The sequence below is a fragment of the Ptychodera flava genome, chromosome 9, assembly GCF_041260155.1.
Source record: "Ptychodera flava strain L36383 chromosome 9, AS_Pfla_20210202, whole genome shotgun sequence".
NCBI lineage: Eukaryota > Metazoa > Hemichordata > Enteropneusta > Ptychoderidae > Ptychodera > Ptychodera flava.
The window spans coordinates 36,125,433-36,145,508 of record NC_091936.1 but is presented as its reverse complement, the minus strand read 5'-3'; the positions used below and the strand labels follow the sequence as shown (position 1 = coordinate 36,145,508).

The window sequence follows — 20,076 nt, the reverse complement described above, 5'->3', positions numbered from 1 at the left end:
AGAAGTAAACCGAAAAATAAAAAAACCCCGAAATTTCGTCTCACAGGTCATGTACATCATCCATATAACGGGGAAAAGACGACATTCATCAGAAAAAAAGAGTGGCCAACGTGATGAAAAATATAGCCAAAATTTAGTGAAAGCGATTAACATTACTGTGATTTTATCCCTTTGAAATGAAATACACAATTATATCTTTTATGTCCAAATATTATTGAATCAATATTATTAGTTTTCGTTGCCATTGTTGGTTTAGTAAGGTGGGAATCCCCTTTATAAAATAAACAGGAATCATGCAATTACACTGGTTGGTCTGAGTGGCAGCCTTCAATTCAAATTAGCTAATGACGTCAGATGGAAATTCTCAATTCCTGATCGGATTATCGGCTTTTCCCGGTAGTACTAGTAAACAGACCTGTTCCTTATTCTCACTACATTAGGCCAAAGGAGTGAAGGGAAATATCAAATAAAGTCACGAATATCAGATCATGATATAAGCCTTTTTTACAACAAAAATAGCGACTTCGGTTCGTAACAGCTTCACAGTTTTTCATTTAAATTCCTGGAATGAATTCATCAGTATAGGGCAGAGGTGGCTGCCAAATTTGACAATTATCATATTTGTATCGTGATTTGCTGCCACCCCACGAAAGAATGTTAACTTCATTCTTCAAAGGACACTACCTCTGGCGTTCAATAATTAGTTTTTTTCCATATTTTTGAGGCATGTTAACAATCCAGGTATTTGCCGTATAAAACAATACGCATTTAATGCTATCGTCGGAACACATTCAAGTCCGGTCTAAAAGTAATTCTAATAAAAACGTGAATGTTTAAAGAGAGTATCCCTTGCTCATACACGGCCAGGGTTTCAAAACATATGCTGCAACAGGCAGAATTGCGCTTGAGGATGCCCGATGTCAAAAATGCATATAAAAATCCCCAAAATCGCTTCTATCGTCAATTTTACTGACTCTACTGTACAACGGTGTTTGTTATACTGTACGCGTGCAAGTTGCAGTGAGTGTAACAGCTTTCAGTAAACGAGCATTTGCACCAAGACGTCATTTCACAGACTCTGAGTTGAAAGTAAGCAACGGTTAACCTGGGCGAATTGGTTGAAAATCCTTTGGGAAGAAGTTTCACATTGTTTACAAAGCGAAATAAACACAATGTCCTAAATATAAATTCAATGAGATTATCATAGAAAAGAGATTATAATGACGGTAAAAATCACCACAGCCATTCCCCTACTGATCCTTGTATTAAACCAACACCAATATAGTTTCCTATTACATCTGTAGTTTAGTATCTTGTTTGCTGGTTTCAGTCGATGCCTTTGCTCTTTTAAGACACAAAACAACATGCTAAATACGCAAAATCCTAAATTTAAGTATTTTTATTAGTAAACTTTTACTTGCAACGTTTCATTATCATAAGCTACCCGTACAAACTGTAATTGTACCATGCCCAACCGCTGACTATCGAGTGTCCCTGCAGCAAACAGCGAATTTCTCTTTTCAAAATAACACAAAGTAATTCTCCTTGTAGTAACACGTGGTTTTCGTTGGTTTAAAACTGTCTTAGCCCCAGATAGCATTGCGGGCAGCTTGGTATTTCTAAAGTTGATTTGCAAATATTATACGAAATACACACAGATAGATGAGCGTAGGAGCGATCTCACAACGTACTACAGTAATGTTACGGCTTAAAACGAGTGGCCACATACATGACGCACTGTGATTCATCGTCGATTCTCCCTCATAACTCTATATTACCCCAAAAACGGATGTCTGGACATTGTCAAATTTATTTCCTCCGCCACTACTTGCTCGTATTTGGCCTCTATCTGCTGCCCACTTAGAATACCACTTTCTCTATTTCCCGCACAGCCTGTATCTAAGGTTTTTATCGTAAGGGAGTACAGCGTCGGCAGTTGCCCCGGTTCGCGCGGCGACTGCCTGATCATGCACTGCACCGATGGAACTATATCGTGTGCACACACACTCCTGAATGCTGATTGTGTACAAGTGACTTTGCCTGTGAAGAGGATTTTGTGCTCTAGGATTTCCAGCAACCCCTGCACCGATGGACCTGGCGGGAAATGTAAGGTACTGCGGTTACGAAGCAATCAGACCTAAATCGAAATACCAGCGTCAACGTCTCTCATGCGAAGACCGCCGTTGATTTCGTTACGATTAACAATGATCTGGTCTCCTCGCTGCCATGATTAGGAGCGTCGCGGTTCGATATAAATTCTGATCTCTCAATATTAACAAGTGCATCCGAACCCTAGGTAATAGTTCACGGTTATACTACAATTTTTCCAACACCGTAACTGAAAGAAATGCTACCGGTGGAAAGAAGACCAAATGTCTTCACACCCACTTCTCGCATTCAATTACTACGCCTTTCCTGTAGCTTGACGAAGCAACCCAATCGGGTCATACCCTTACACGCCTTATACGAAGTACTTCACTGAACATCAACGAAGCGCCTGTTAGTATCTATGTTCCATTGGATTTTGAATAGTGTAAGTCCAACCGAAACAGGACTGTAGTAGAATGCAGGCCGTGTTAGCAAAGGAAATACACATGTTTAGAACTGATTTACAAATTCAGACCACAGGCTTGCCCCTGGTGGCCAATATCTTTGCTAGTACATGATGGCAATCAGACGGACAACCGCATATTTTTCTAATCTCATTCCCCTCCCCGTGCACATTTCATAATTACCGGGATCATCATTCAGTTGAGTTCGGATTCCCTCGCAGTGGCCATGTCAAATCTAATTTCCCGCTCGCTAAATTCATATCCGCTGTGTTCAGAAAAACCAGTTCGGTGTCAGGATCTATGTTATGCTCATGGTCTATTCAAATCTAGCTCGTGCCATGACGTCTATTACAATTTTGAAAACCATGAAATATTACACGGTTATTTATCGAAGAAAGAGAGTGACGATCAGTGAACTTCTACAAGTGCATGGAAGCTGTAACAGTTTGTGAAAATGCAACACATTCGCGATGAAAATTTCTCCCATTTTAGGACAAACTGAGTGACCTTCTGTTCATTTTCAATATGGCGGCCCTGCTCAGCAAACATAGCAAAATGGTGCCACAAAAATAAGATCATTTGCGCGTTAATTTCACACCTTTTAAACAAACCACAATTTGTGATTCATTTTTACTATACACGCAATGGCAGAGTTTATTTCTACAGGTCATAGAATGTGAAAAAGTCCCGAAAATGTGATTTTTATGCAGTCATTATACAGTAGACGTGACCATGACACGGGCATGGGCCACTTAACATAATTTTCAAAATATTACCAACTGATTTGATACAATTGTAATGGCTTTTGAGACCGATATCTGACTCAGATCTTTTCCGTTGATTTGTCTTTTTTTCAGACATATTCTCCTGGATGTCTCTGGGTTATTGAAAAAAAAGTTGGTCAAAATACAGACTAATAACATCGCAAGCATCTGCCTAACAGTTTGTGACTGCCTAATTACAATGCGAATTACAATGTGAGATGATATTTCGCTTTGCCACGTGCATACCAAACAAAAACAATCCAGTCAAATAGCGCCGCACGCAACTCGAAAGCTGGATGAGCAGGTGACCAAACGACATGTTCGAATGTGAAGTCGTGGAAAACCCGGCGGCCATCAAAACAGTCCAGAATATCTAACAAATACACCTGTTGTCCATAATTTATGTTTCAGCGCCATTGCTGGAGTATCAACTACATGTAACACTAGCAGATCATGAGAACAATTTAGAGGTAAGAAAAACGCGAACAAATACCCCTTCAAAGCATAAGGCAGGCGTGATGGTTTTGTCAATTATCATGAAAGATGTATTCATTGATTCCAGTTTGCTGTCAATAATCCATATTTTTATATGAGTATTGGCACTTATGTTTCTTTTGCCTAAAAATAGTATACTTGTTTAGGCATACATGTCAAAATGTTATTAAGTATATAACCGTATATATGCACACGTATACACATATACATACTCTACACATAAATATAATATGTATGTATGTATGTATGTATGTATGTATGTATGTATGTATGTATGTATGTATGTATGTATGTATGTATGTATGTATGTATGTATGTATGTATGTATGTATGTATGTATGTATGTATGTATGTAAGCATGTATGTGTTTGTATACATGCACAAAATAATACATCCATCCATACATCCATTAATACACACATGCAGACAGACAAATAGTCTAAGAATAAGCTTTTGCCAGGGATATTCGATTCGGAAATATATATATCAAGCCAATTTCGAGCGTTCAATTTGTCACCAAAAGGATCAGCAAGATACCTTTGATACTGGCTATTGTGGCTATTGATGCAGTGTTTCAAACACCTATCAGGCATAATGTCTCCTAGTAGCAATATATACAACAGTCATATGATAATTTTATGAATATTAAAAATCCAATAAATCAATTTGTCTTCGTCAGAAACCAATATCATACTTGTCGACGGGACCATTCCCAAAATCTGAGATTTAGTGGGACCAGTAACGAAGATATGACAAGTAAACTACATATTATAAGAACTAATATGAGGAAAGACACTTCCAACTTGGTGTTTACAAAACAAAGGCCGTTTGAAACTTTTATAAATCGTGCATGCTTAAGATTGGACATTTTAATACGGAGATTGCTTCCGCAGTTTAGACAGTGTTAATTTGTGGCTAGGGCTTCAAAAAGCGCTGAGCGAATGAAATGCCGACAAAAATTTAAACTATGTCATCTATAGCTAGGTACAGCTATACTGTTCAGTGGATTCAGGGCACCGCATGGCATAATGTTGTGGCCTGTAGAAACCCTTGAGTTTCAGACAATCATCTTGAGAACGGAAGTTGAGAACATGTTTCTCTATATAGCTTACAAAACGTACGTTTTTTACTGAAGTAGTTTTGTCGTGGTAATATTCAAGTTCATTCTCTAGAATAAACTGGGATCTGAAATTTTTAGACTCCTGAATTATGCATTTCGTGTGACGATTCACACCTGAGCAACATGGCGTCGTGCGAAAAATGAACAAACAAAAACCAAAGTAGTATAACGAAGACTCACGTCAGTTAGGAAGGAACAGAAAGGTGCACCCCTTTTCGAACTCGTCCAACACAGCGGTCGCCAACTGCCAGATAGCCAAACACTCCTGAGCATGGCTCTAATGTTCCCGAAAAAAACACATGGTAGCGATAAACTGCCGTGAATATTGCACTTAAATGCGATTTCTCAACAACCAGACATCGAATACTTGTCGTACAGTGTTCACAGACTTTGGGCAAGCTGACCTCGTTGCCCCTAGTTGGATAATTCGCTCATAAGAATCACGCACAATTACAGTCAATGGACGACTTTATCAGTGGTTCGGCGGCAATATTTGGACTATAGTGTGTGTGTAATGGCATTATTGAATACGTAATTGACCTATTCAATGACATTACAGATAAGGTACACCAGACTAGAGTGTCCGGTCGCCGGATAGCAACAGGACCCATGAAAGAGCTCCGACGAGCACTGACACACAGTACTGTGTGTCAGTTTCGAGTAGAGGCATGCCAGCAGTGTAAATTTCTATTGAAAATGAACCGACTAAAGCAGCCGAGATGTTCAAGCCTTACTATGAACATTCCAACAGAGGTAAATCAATTTCAGTCTGATTACTTTATGGTGGATTATGTTGTACAGGTGTGTTAACTGTCAACAATACGCTGTGATCTAATAATCTGTTGAGACGCAATACCCTGTGTTGTAGCATGGCAATTTTTGCGATATGTCAATTTTACTCGTTTATACACGAGCTTCAAGGTGTCTGTTTAGAGCACAAATTAGGGTATTTGATCCACAAAGAGCTTTACGAGCTCAACTTTTTTGAAAATAGTTAATATATAATTCCCTCCGATGTCGGTTCCGTCAAAGGTCTGTGCTAAATAGCAAGGGCGCATACTGAAATTTCCTAGTCTATTCAGATTTCATCTAAAACAGTTCAGGTGATGGTCCATCGATCATGCGCAACAGGAAAAAACATTTCCAACGGCTCGGAAGACAACACTTTATCCTACCGACGGTCATTGTCAAGAATTCTGAGCAAACTATTTCCTGAAAAGGGTTACTAAAATTGTTCTAGTCCGACATTCGGAGGATAAAATTATAGCCAGTGAAAAATACACTGTAACGGCATCTAGTAGATGAAAAAGTATACGGTGATATGCAAATAATTGACCTAATATTGCTGAATGACGGTCTTGGCGGGAAAGAAGAAATGGCACACAGTGCAATATTCTGACCGTAGTGCAGTCTGATAACCCCGCTAAGTAAACCACTGAACTTTGGTTGATTCACATCGTACCGTGCAGTAACAGTTTTTATCAAGCACGTGACCGCCAGCAGAAAATCGGCCACAGCTCTCCACTACATCACGAACGACTGCGACACACATCATGGTGATTGTCATTGCACAGGTCGACAGTCCCGCTTTAAATGGGGGCAAGTTTTTATTAGCTTTATCAAATTGAGTAACTGTGCACAACTTTCAGAGGAGATCAAATGACTAAAATCACGTAAACAGTCGATGTTAATAACCACTCATGCGAAAACGAGGGATCGAAGACTGCCCCTTTAATATGTGCTGTATTTGCAAACTACTTCGATCGGCGTGGAGAGGGGCTCAGAATACTGATTCATTCCAAAGCTTAGGGCCGGACCATTAGATTTTGGGAGGTGGGGTGGTCACAATCAAATTGTGAATATTATTTTACAATTGTAAATTTTGCGTTTCTTTCCTAAGTAAGTCGTGATGTGCTAATATTTTTCAAAGTAAACTGTCAGATTTATTATTTTTTCGCGTTGTCTGATTTTTTTTATTTTGCAAACTAGTCTGAAGATTTTTTTCCCTAACCTTTTTGCTTTGAATTTTTTGTTTTTTTGACCACCTCTCCCAATATCTAATGGTCCATCCCTGATACTTCCAAAGTCTCGATGAAAATTGCAAACATGTACAGCTACTTCATTTCACCTTGCCAGTGACGAACATGGCAAATTAATCAGGCGCATTTTGTAAACCTTTTGAGATTCATTCACTGTCATGTGCGATTCCCTTCCTGGATTTAAGAGGAATACTTTCTTGCAAGCAATGCAGATGCCGTAACTGGCTTTCTTTGCTATGGCCAAGTTTTTGGTCGCCTAGAAAGTGTACATCTGTGTTTGTTGATCATACATTATTCAGATTATCGGGGATCACGTCAATATTCATATCCATATCCCGGATTCTGGATGTAAAAAACCTTAACTCTATTCATCACGAGGTACAAACAAGAGTGCTGTCGCATTTTTAAAAACTGCCACTACGAGATTTAACGAGCCGATACAGTACACATTTAAATGACGATGCAATCCCTAGGGGTCGATTACAGTATGTGTGTCAATTTCGTTGTGCACCAACTTACGTATCTGTTGCAAATGGTCAAAACGTTGCATATCTACCCCGGGCAACGTAGTTTGCTAAACTACTAATTACCAATTTACACTACCTCACAGTTGTTATGTACACAATATTTAAAAGAATAACATTTATACATTTTCTGTATTTTTTTTTCACTCGCCTATTACTCTAAATCAAGAACACAAGAGCTTTGCCGTAAATCACGGAAAAGTTAATGCTATCACTTATGAGATATAAATCTTTGACTTCAATATAATTAGCGATATAGATCGTCGGCGCTGTGTGTACCCTACGATCACTATGGCACACAAGGTCTAAGGGTTAATTTTCACCAGCAGAAAGTTGGATTTTCGTTAATATTCATGTTAGCTCCCGTGATCACTCACTAGGGCTTATGAAATGACAATGTGTAATAGGACTATCTAGCTGCAGTCTCAGTGTTAGATGAACCCCTACCTCGATCAAAATAGAGTGTTTTTAGCAGCGCCCGAGGAAAAATTAGCTCCAAATTATTATACTTAGCATCATCAATAAATTAGTTTAATTAATAAATTAGCCACGGTATGTCTTAATAATTGGTTTGAACAGGAAATGAAGCTAGCAAAGCATGATGGTAAGCCTGCCATATTAGATCAAATCATGAAATGAATTGACCTGATAATGATGTCGTAGTTTTTTGAATTCGTGGCGTGCACGTTGACCTAAGTTGGCTAGTTCGTTTCAATTCCGGTGACATTCGTTTGGAGGTATACCTGGGCGATATTGTCAGCACGATGATGTACAACAATCGTAGATTGAAAAGAATGCGGCCAGCGACCGCCGTTGTCCCCGCTCTTATTCTCCAAGTACAGTTTTATATCAGAGACGGCCGTTTCATATTTGCGATTTCAAGTCGTCATGGATCGGTAAGATTCGGCAAACTTCTAGATAATCCCACTGATGACGTATTAATCCACGCTGTACTGCTATCCAAACTAGTTTTTGTTACACTGTGATTTTGTTCCTGTTTGTACTCCGGAATCACTTCGTACGACGCAGCGTGCCTCCACTGGTCGCACGCTGGAAATAGACCACGTCGCAACTACATTGTTTTCTCTGCGTCGGTTGCCATCGATGTTTGGTATGAATTCCAATACCCCTTGACTTCTGCGAAATAAGTCGGACGCACCTGTACATTTAAATAAATTGGTTGATCTGGACGTTTCGGCGTGATATCCCGGATAGGAAATGAAGTTCCGTTGCGTGTTTTCACAGGCTAAGCAAGACCAAAGAGCGTTTTTAGTTTGCGCGTCTAGCCCGTGGAATTCACTCTGCGGAATTTTTTGTCATTAAATATTCGCACCGATAGAGTATGACTGTCGTATAACAGTTACTTAACCTCTGAACCCTGGAAACTACGACAACTTGTCAAGATACGTGGGAATTTACCCTGTTAACAGTGTAGAGATTTGAAAGAGTCATCGTTTGATCAGTATTATTCACAAGCTGTTAATCCAACCATGCTTCTCGTCACCTTTAACATAAAACGATTTCAACGGCTATGTAGTTTTTCTATTTATGTGCAAGTAATGCGCCCCCACTGCGGCGCATGTATTCCACATCTTGTAAGTTTTTTTCTGCTTTCGAAGATCGTAGAAAGAAAAGCCCACAGAAATAATTCGTCACAGTATTCCATCTACAAATGCGAAACCCATAGATCTAATTGTATCTGGGTTATGGTCAATGGCCATAAATTAATTGTGCAAAAGGCCCCTGCGGCCATGTTTTGATATTGCGTATGTCGATCAAAGTATATTGTCTTTGCGATGAAACTGCTATCCCTCGTATGTGTAATTAATGGATCGTTGCAAGACAAATGCGATCAAATAGTGTCAGTAAGCCACTCTGGATTTTATCACCAAATAAATTGACACGCATATCAAGGTCATGGATTTACAGTTGATTTTGGGCATACAGATTTCAACAAGATATATATCACTCGAGACTGAATATAGGTGTGTGAAGACGATATTCGCAGCTTGAAACCTATTTAATGCCAACAAACCGGCCGTACAATGCAATTAGACCGAACTTGTACACTTTTTGTGCCAGTCAGCAAACTTATATTGCTGTTTGTTTTCCTGGTTGTCATGGATCGTTAAGATTCGTAAACTTCGGATAAGCCCGAGACAACAACGTTGATCCACGCATCGGTGGCATTTATGCAATACTATTGTAAAATGGCGTTTGGTGTTATTAGCCCAGACCGGCGTATTGGCAAACAGTTCGGCCAAACACGCACTTTTGCAATTGTGTGTCGGCAAAAAGTGACAGAATCGCACGATTCGATATTATTTCGCTTTCGTAGGTTGGTGCCAGAAACGCGTGCAGATTAAAAAACAGGCCACTTTGAAGATCGTGAGTGATCGCATTTCTTAAATTTAGTAGACTGACTTGTGAAAGATCCGTTTGATTTCACTGCGAAGGAGACACACAGATCTGCATCTAAAGAACCTTAATGTGTTGTGTGCATTTGCCACCGAACTATTTGCTATTAGAGTCTCGTACTACTAGAGTTGTTGACTGTTGTGAGCGCTTGAAGGACTCGTCATTTCACAGGGTATTGTTCACAAATTCTTTGCATTGTGTATTCTCCCTTTCATTCTTTTAGCTGCCATTGTACCCAGGCCTTTCGTTATTTGCCGAGGACCTTAGAGGGGTACACTAACTTCCATCATCTCACTTCAAGTTTTTACCAATATTGAAAGAAATAGGCCGTTTTAAATGTAATCGACGAGAGATCTTTCTATCAACCGGGTCGCCAGTGACAATTTCTTAGATTTTGCATGTGCATGTACAAAACTACATTGAGGTATGCGTGTGTTGTTGTGGGGGGAGGTTCTTTAATATCGGACGTCACTGAGAAGACAGCTGGACTCGGAATAGTTAACAATAAACACGTAACTATTTATTGAAAACACTGGAGAGAGGATCCTGAACTCCTCACGTTACATGGAAATTCGAAGAGCCAAACGTGGAAAGCCTCGCTTTCATTTCCCAAAACGGCGGGAAAGGCAACACAGAACATTGTATCAAAGTTACAATAAACATGAACGTCATTGGCTAATTTTCCAATGTCATGCGTGAAACAAATCCTGGTTTTCGATGACGTTCGCACTGTGATGTCAAACAAGTTTAGGATCCTATTTAAACATCAAGCTATAGCACGCAAAATATGCAGCTTATGAAAACACCACAAAATCACTCAATAATCTCAAACTTTCACGACATTCTCCGGCCGGCCAAAATTAATATCGACTGAAAGTCATATTTATAGGCAGGAATCGTGATATGATATTCCCAAAAGTCTGTCCGTGGGAAAGGTGTCGAAAAACACACTGAAACATTAGTGAAAAAAGTCTTCACATTGTTCAGTATCGTGAAATACACAAATCCAAATTTGTCACAAGTCTTTCATACAATCCTGGATTAGTCGACGCGCGGCTATGGCAGTCTTCCGTTTTGGTCGGGCATCCGTTGTGTGATTGTCCGGCAGCGTTGGAACATCAGATCCTGGCAACTGGTCAGTACTTTGCAGGCAATCAAGCGACTGTACTTCAAGGGGGTAAAGTTTCTGAATCGGTCGATTAGTTTTACCCGACGACGTCTTAATTTCGGCCGATCTTACCAGACCATCTTTCCCGTAGATGAGTTTAAGAACTTTCGCCATCTTCCACTTCATTCGTTTGTCTACATCACTGTGTACGAGGACTATATCACCGATCTGAATAGAATTAGTTTTAATTCCAGTAGCAGTTAGTCGATGTCGTTCTCTGAGCGCGGTGAGATACTCTGTGGACCACCCTTTCCAAAAGTTAGACTGCAGATGGGAAAGATGTCGATATCTTTCATTCAAAGCGTTATGATTTCCATACGACGGGTCGTTGAGTTCCTCATCATCCACAGATATGTAGGGTAAAGTCGTTAACGGTCGACCGTGGAGTAGATGCGACGGCGTCAATGCGATTGGGTCATCCTCGTTTGTAGACACGTAAGTCAGGGGTCTATCATTCAACGTGGCTTCGATTTCGGTGAGTAGAGTGCGTAGCTCATCAAAAGTGACAAAAGCGCGACCCAATACCTTCTTTATTGTGGTTTTCGTGAGTCCAATTAAACGTTCCCTAAACCCACCGTGCCAAGGTGCGCGTTTTGGTATGAAGGTCCAGGTAACTCGATGTTCGGCAAGTAAGTCCTTCACTTCTTGAGAATTCATCAAATCATGAAGTTCGTCAGCAGCAGAAAGGTAAGTTGACGCATTGTCCGACAACATCTTAGAAGGCAAAGATCGTCGTGCTGCAAAGCGTCGAAATGCCATCATGAAGGAGCGAGTAGTTAGGTCCGGTACCAGCTCAAGATGTACAGCACGCGATACCGCACATGTAAACAGGCATACGTACGATTTCGTTTCTTTATTGTTCGCGGATTTGACGAATAAAGGGCTAGTGAAATCAACTCCGGTTACCGCGAATGGTGGGACCATGTTGATACGATAGTCCGGTAATGGTGCAGTTAATGGCTTTTGATAGGGTTTACCATCTACCCGTCGACATGTCACACATTTCCGTATGATAGAGTTCACTGCACGCCGTATTTGTGGTATCCAATAACGCTGACGGAGTGACGTGATGATCGTTTGGGCACCACTGTGTTTGAGTCGAACGTGATCATGCCGAATGATCAAATTAGTGAAAGGATGGCCATTAGGCAGTAGGATGGGGAACTTGGTAGAAAATTCAATCGGTGCGTTATGTATTCGTCCCCCGCAGCGAAGAATTCCATCGTCATCAAGGAACAGTTTGAGTTGTTTCACCAATGGTCCATACTTTCTGTTGTTTCCGCGAAGTGAAGTTATGGTGTCGTCAAAACGGTCATTCTGAATTTGCTTGATCCACTCAGTTTCGGCCTGATTTATCTCATCTGCTGTTACTTGTCCACGCGGTACATTGTCTTTGTGTTTCAATATTGTCACAAAACGACGAACAAGCGCAGTAACTCGCAAAACTTTGTTCAGAGAACTGTAGTTCGATGGGTCTATAGCGTGTTGAATTCCGACGGGAATTTCAATTTGAGCGACAACTTCAGGTGGCGACATTATCAATGGATTGTCACGTGTAAATTCAGTGTCCGCGATGTCCTGATGAATCATGTCATAATCCTTGACAACAGGTAGAGTAGAGCGAATGTCCGCAGGTGTGAGACTAGCCACGTGATAAGTAGAGGTTTCGTCTAGGTTGAGTTCTGAAGTCTCTTCAACTTTGGTTGTCATGGCATCCGAGCTTGTGTTACTTTGTTCTTCGCACGATGGAGTGTCGAACAGTTCACAGTTTGGCCAATTGTCTCTGTCCGATAGCCATACTGGTCCATTCCACCAGAGTGTAGAATTACTCAACTCTCGTGCAGTAATTCCGCGAGTGAGAAGGTCAGCCGGGTTGTATGCTGTAGGACAGTATTTGTAGGTGTGTTGGAAATTATTTATTTCCTTCACTCTGTTTGCCGTGAAGACAGGCAGCCTTTTCTTGCTGTTTATCCATCGTAGGACGATCTGTGAATCGGACCAAAGCACGCGCTCTGTGAAGTTGTACTTCGATGATAATGCGTTGTGTACAAACTTACTCAGTCGAGTGGCGACAACAGCTGCCATGAGCTCTAATTTGGGCAAAGTTAAAGTTTTGTTGTTGATTGGTGCCACACGTGTTTTAGCCATAACAATTGCTGTTTTGTCGTTTTTCTTGAGGTAAACGACGGCTCCGTAGGCTTTCTTCGAAGCGTCAGCGAAGACGTGTAGCTCGCAATTGTTATCATCGACGTTGTCAGTCTTTCCATCAAAATATTGACGGTTGATTGTAGTACGGGTGCTCTGGTTGATGTCGTCGGCGATTGAGTACCAGGCTTTTGACATAGTTTCGTTCAGAGGTTCATCCCAGTGTATGTCTGACTTCCAAATGTCCTGAATGAGTAGTTTCGCTTTGACATGTACTGGCGATAATAATCCCAACGGGTCATACAACGACGCAGTATGACTGACAACTTCTCTTTTAGTAGTCAACAGGTCTGGTGACGTATTGTTGATGTCTTTGTACGTGAGCGTGTCCTTCTCAGAGTCCCATTGCATACCGAGAGTACCGACGCATGGCGTTGACTTTAATTTGTTATCTTTCTCAGCGAGTTTACGAACAGCGTCACTATTTGATGACCAGGAGCGTAAGTTGAAACCACTAGAGTCCATCAGTTTGTTGGCTTCTTCGTAATATTGAACGGCTTCAGATTCAGTAGGGCGTCCACTAATGACATCATCAACATAAATGTCTTGTTTCAAGTCCGCTGCTGTCTGATTTTCGGGATCAGCTTCCATCTGTGTTTTAATGACAGCGTTGAGTATGAAAGGGCTGCAGACCGCTCCGAACAATACAGACTTGAATTGATATGTAACGAATTCGCTGTCGATATCATTCGGGTCTGAAAGCCACAAGAACTTTGTGAACTTTCTCTCGTAGGGCTCAAGCCGTATTTGAAGGAACGCCTTCTCGATGTCGCTGGTTAGTGCGATCGGATTTGCTCTGAAACGCAGTAGAATTGAAGTTAAATCATTCAGTAACGGCGGTCCCGTCATTAAGCAGTCATTCAAACTTGGAGAGGTGTTATTGCCTTTGCAACTGCAATCGTACACTATTCGAATGGGCGTGGTTGTAGAGTCTTTCTTGACATGTCTGTGAGGCAAGTAGTGACCAAATTCCGTGTTGTCGTTTTCGACGCGTTCAATAAAACCTTGTTTCTCTTGGTCAGTGATTACTTTGTGGTAAATGTTCACAATGTCAGCTGGTAGACGGCGTATCATCGCGCGCGTTCTATTATTAGCAACATGAAAGTTAGACGAAGTGGTTGTTCTCACGGCGGAGATGAGTATCTCTGTAGGACTCGAATTCTGCTTCTCTTGAGAGCGTCGTGTTGCATTGTGTCGTGTCATCCTTTATTCCAATAGACTCCAAGTCCCAGTATGTAGTTATCGCATTGTCACTCAGAGTGTCAATCATGACGTGCAAAACATTTGCGGCAGCAGTAGATTTACCATTCTGTTTTGGGCCAGAAAGTAAGTATCCAAACGGCGAATCAACGGCAGTGGGTCCCTGTCCGCGGATAATTTCGTTGCCAACGAAACTCCAGTAGTAGTCCGCGCCGATGAGAATATCAATATCGTAGCATGCATCATTTGAGACAGGGTGTGCTAGACGGAGGCCCTTCAAATAAGGCAATGTAAGCAAATGAGAGTCAACGTGATTCTTTAGGCCCGTAGAAATTTCAGGAATCAAAAGTGCTTCAATTTCAGCTTTATCACCAGAGAGAGTGTGAAGATCGAAAGTTCCTTTTTTCATAGAGTGGACACGTGTATGCTTATTTCCGAAGGCGGCAAGATCGACAGTTTCTGTACGCGTGATATTGGCGCGAACGCGATCGGCAAAACTCTCAGTAACAAATGTACGGTTCGCCCCTTCGTCTAATAGTACGGTAGCTATCACAACATTTCCATTGTCTGATGAGACTGGTATCTTGGCGGTTTTTAACAATACTGGACCTGTCGGAGTACAACTGCCTGACGAGAAATGTACCTGAGTATTTTCATTAATAAACTTTGAAGTTTGGCTTCCGCTATCAGTTTGAGTTTTTCGTTCAGTTTGACGGTTGTCCTTGCTGCGAGTTGATCCATTTTCGTTATGGTTACTTGATTTATGGCGAGGAACAAATTCACTTTGATGTAGCGAAGTGTGATGTCTACGTTTACACAGTCTGCATGAGAATTTTGAAGCACAGTGTCCGACAGTATGTTTTCCCAGACAGTTATAGCAAAGTTTATTTCGGCGTACGATCTCCATGCGGGACTTCGCATCTGATACAACTGTACAGTCAGTTGGTGGATGGGATCCACTGCAGTAAAGACACGGGCGTTGTCTAGGTGTGCGTACAGGTCTCTGTCCTTTAGTCGTAGAATTAGAGTGAAAAGTGGCGATGGTTGCAGGTTGGTGCGGCATATCATTGTCATTATCAGTGTTATTGTTACCAACAGATCTGACTTTTATTTCGCACAAGATGGCTTTTCGGAGGGCTGGTAGATCCCAGGCATCATCTCCGCGTGTTCTTGCAAGTATTCGTTGTATTTCTGACGGCAGTTTCTCCAATATCATGGGTATTAGTAGTTTACCATAGGATGCTTCGTTTTCTCCCAGAGCGTGTAGACCGCGTACATGGGATTCAAGCGTATCGTAGAAATGGCGCAGACTTGATACATCTGCCGTTGGAGTGGGCAGTTCCCACAGAGATTTCATGTGAGCGCTGATAATCGTTTGGGGTTGGCCATATCTTTCCTTGAGAAGTGTCATAGCGTTGGTATAGTTTGCGTCGGTGAGATCAAGTCCTTCAATTGTACGCGCTGCTTCATCTGTCAAAAGACTTCGTAGATATGTGAACTTCTGAATATTTGAAAGTGACTTATCATCGTGAATTGAGGCGTTAAATGTGTCGATGAAACTCATCCATTTCAGAGTATTTCCTGCAAATGTTTGAAGCTCGAGTTTAGGTAGTTGGATCGTTTTTCGTTGAGAGATGACTGGTGTAGATACAGTAGTAGGATTAGCAGTGTTACTTTCTGCAGCGGCTCTTCGTAGCATGGCGGGGTCGTGGGATTCGATGAATTGGCCGATCAACTCTTTTCTTTCCGATATTGCTATTTCGTAATCGCCAGAGTCCTCGATATCTTTGTCGGTTTCTGGGTTAGGAGTATTGTTCAATATGAGTTCATCGATAGCTGTAAGTCGTTCATACCTGACTTGGACGAGCTTGTAGGTGCTTTGATAGCAGAGTAGTGTTATGTAGGTCATTTCCCCCACACTCATCATGACCTGAGTTCAATTAGTCTAGAACATTCTCAAGGTCACTGCCCTTGATGACCTAACAACCTTGAATTCAATTAGTCATGTTTGGAATGTTCTGGAAAGTTGATTAGTTGTGTAAGGGAGATAATTTTAGAACAGTAATTAGCATGTCAATAAAAGTTCTAGATTGTTCTTATATGCCTTTATAAAAGGGACGTGCTCAGCTTCCAGTCAGACTTTGGGATCGTGTCTCTTGTGTGTTACTAAACTCCAGCAGTAGTCATTCTCAAGACTTTTCAAGACCTTCACTGTCAACGCTGGATTTATACTGTGGTCTTTGTGCAGCTTCAAGCCTGCAAGCCAAAGGACTGTTCATTCATCCAACTGACTGTTACAACTCTGAGACTGGAGCTTTGCCGTCCCAGCTGAGATAAGTAGTCTGTACACTTTTAAAGCTTGTACTCTGTCCCTAACTTAGCAATTAGTTTTGTTTTCGTAATAAATTTTGTTTAAACGGAAACTGCTGAGTTCACCCTTTTGTTCGTTTTCTCTGCACGTAACAATTGGGGGCTCGTCCGGGATTACGAATATTTTGAGCCGTTTGACAACATTTTGACAGCCTTTTCAAAACTACTGTATACTTTGAACTCAGCGAAATTTAATCATGGCGGAATTTAAACCAGAGGAAATGGATGACCTTGATCAGGACACATTTGAATCCCTCAGAAAAGACGACCTCATTGCACTGGCCAATTTCCTTAAAGTAGAAGTCAAAAGATCTATGCGCAAGAGGGAAATACAGTACCGTATTGCCAAACATCTAGTTGATTTAGGCCAATTTGAGGAATCCACCCTGAAAGATTATGAGCCCGAGTCTACCTCTGAACTCAGAAAATAGAATTAGAATTGCAGACAAATTTGGAGATCAAGAAACTAGAATTACAAATGGAAAAAGAGAGACAGGCATTAGAAAAGAAAAAAATACAAATGCAGTTAGAAATGGAAGAAAGACAGAGAGAGAAGAGATAGGCAGGAAAGATTAGAAATGAAACGTTTAGAGCTTGGACAGTCAGGAAAATCCTTCCCTTCACACGGTTTTGACATCACTAAGCATTTCAGGTTAGTTCCCCCTTTCCAAGAAAAGGATGTTGATAAATATTCCTTCATTTTGAGAAAATTGCTCAGAGTCTGGATTGGCCTAAGGAGTCCTGGTCTATGCTTTTGCAGAGTGCTTTGGTGGGTAAAGCCAGAGAAATTTACATTCAGTTGTCAGTAGAGCAGGCTTCAGATTATGATTCTGTGAAGGAATTAATTCTCAAGGGCTATGGAATTGGTGCCTGAAGCTTACCGTCAGAAATTTAGGGATTGTGAGAAGGTAAAAGATCAAACTTATGTTGAATTTGCTCGAACAAAAGAACAACTGTTTGATCGTTGGTGTTCTTCTGAAAAGGTCAGTCAGAATTATGACAAATTACGACAACTTGTTTTGATTGAGGAATTTAAGAGGTGCATTCGGAGTGACATCAAGACGTTTATCAATGAACAAAAGGCAGATACATTGGAGGTTGCTGCACGTTTGGCCGATGATTATTCATTGACCCACAAATCTTCATTTCTCAGCAAACCATCCCAGTCCTTTTCATACAGAAACAATGCAGGTAAATTTAACTCCTCCTTTTCATCCAAGAATTTTTCAAAGGAGAGTAGGAAATCAAATGACAACAGTTCACAGAGTTCACGTACACTCCCACATCATCAAATCCCAAGTCTCAATCTCCTTCTGACAAACAGTTCGGTACACTTTCTTGTAATTATTGTAAGAAAGACGGCCATTTAATGTCAGAGTGTTTCAAATTGAAAAGAAAACGTGAAGGTCAAAGTGGTCAAAGTGGATCTAAGCCCACCGCTTTATTTCTTCATCAACTCGATTAGAGTCTAATAATGTGTGCAACACATTTTCTGAGGTTAAACCCCTCTTATCCCCAATTAATGAGGTCAAGGTCAATTCTTCTCAAGATAGCATTATGGGTATTTTCGAGCCATTTATTCATAATGGTTTTATATCACTTTCTAGTGATTTCTCTTCTGCTACCCCTGTCAAAATTCTAAGAGATACCGGGGCTTCCCAGTCTCTTTTGTTGGCAGATACCCTGCCGTTTTCTGAAAAGTCATTTTCAGGTTCTAAAGTTCTTATTAAGGGGGTAGATTGTAATGACTACATTCCTGTTCCTCTCCATAATGTCTATTTGTCTTCGGACTTTGTTTCTGGACCTGTGGCTTTAGGTATTAGGCCTTTTTTGCCTTTTGAAGGGATTCACCTTCTTCTTGAAACGACCTTGCTGGGGACAAGGTCATTACTAATCCACTTGTGACTGATAATCCTAGTTTAGATCAGGATCCAGAGCCAATTGAACAAGAGATACCCGATTTATTTCCTTCATGTGCCATTACTCGAGCCATGTCAAAGAAAACTTCTGAGAATCAAAATACTCTCAAAAATAATGTCACAGATGTTGACTTAAATGACACCTTTCTCAGTCAGGTGTTTGACACGGATCATTCCGTTATCCCTCGTGGATTTGAAACTTCCAGTAAAACTTCTGCTGACCAAAGTCAGACATTTTCTAGATCAAATCTCATTGCAGAACAACACAAAGACCCAGATATTTTGTCTTTGTTTGACAGGGTAGATGATGAAGGTAAAACTTCAGATAGCTCTGTTTCCTATTATACAAAATCTGGTATTCTCATGCGTAAATGGAGACCTCCAGATGTTTTGGTTGATGACGATTGGGCTATAAAACATCAAATTGTGGTTCCAAAGCCCTACCGTGCTGAAATATTGCGCCTGGCCATGAAACCCCCTGGGCTGGTCACTTAGGAGTAAGGAAACTTATCACAAAATTCTCAGTCACTTTTATTGGCCTAATCTCAGGCAGGATGTAGCACATTTCTGTAAAACTTGTCACACATGTCAAATGGTAGGAAAGCCAAATCAGACCATTCCAAAGGCCCCTTTACAGCCAATTCCTGCATTTCAAGAACCATTTAGTAGGATACTAATAGACTGTGTTGGGCCCCTACCAAAAACAAGATCAGGAAATGAGTATATGTTGACAATTATGTGTACATCAAACCCGGTTCCCAGAAGCCATACCACTGAGAAATATAAAGACAAAGACTATAGTGAGAGCTTTAGTCAAATTTTTCACTTTATTTGGCCTCCCTAAATGTGTCCAGTCCGATCAAGGCTCCAACTTTATGTCTGGTATTTTTCAACAAGTAATGGATCAGCTAGGCATTAAACAGTATAGGTCATCCGCCTATCATCCAGAAAGTCAGGGTGCTCTTGAGCGATTTCATCAAACTTTGAAAAACATGATTAGGACCTACTGTTTTGACACAGAGAAGCAGTGGGATGAAGGAATTCATTTTCTGCTCTTTGCTGTTAGAGAGTCAATTCAAGAGTCTCTTGGTTTTAGCCCATTTGAGCTTGTATTTGGACATACAGTCCGTGGCCCACTTAAGCTCGTTAAAGAGAAATTCCTATCAGACGATGATGATTGTCTGAATATTTTGCAATATGTGTCAGATTTTCGTACAAAACTCTCTAAAGCATGTGAATTAGCCAGAGTAAATCTTGAGTCATCTCAGCAGTCAATGAAAACCAAATATGATAAAGCACCTC

At 40.9% G+C, this 20,076-nt stretch overlaps 1 protein-coding gene and 1 long non-coding RNA gene across 4 annotated transcripts in view; one reads left to right on the top strand and one right to left on the bottom strand.

The window, feature by feature from the left end:
• Positions 1–20,076, top strand: part of LOC139140850 (uncharacterized) — a 54,201-nt gene that overhangs the window by 6,247 nt on the left and 27,878 nt on the right. Inside the window, exon 2 of the long non-coding RNA XR_011554078.1 lies at positions 3,410–3,786. This is a non-coding gene — a long non-coding RNA (uncharacterized lncRNA). The remainder of the gene's footprint in view (positions 1–3,409; positions 3,787–20,076) is intronic.
• LOC139140849 (twist-related protein 2-like) overlaps positions 1–20,076 on the bottom strand; it is a 59,699-nt gene that overhangs the window by 28,544 nt on the left and 11,079 nt on the right. The window contains exon 1 of one of the 3 annotated variants that reach the window (XM_070710300.1): positions 5,112–5,327. The exons of the other annotated variants lie outside the window; for them this stretch is intronic. The gene's annotated coding sequence lies outside the window, so the exon portion shown is untranslated. Of the gene's footprint in view, positions 1–5,111; positions 5,328–20,076 lie in introns of those variants that run through there. 3 annotated transcript variants of the gene reach the window in all.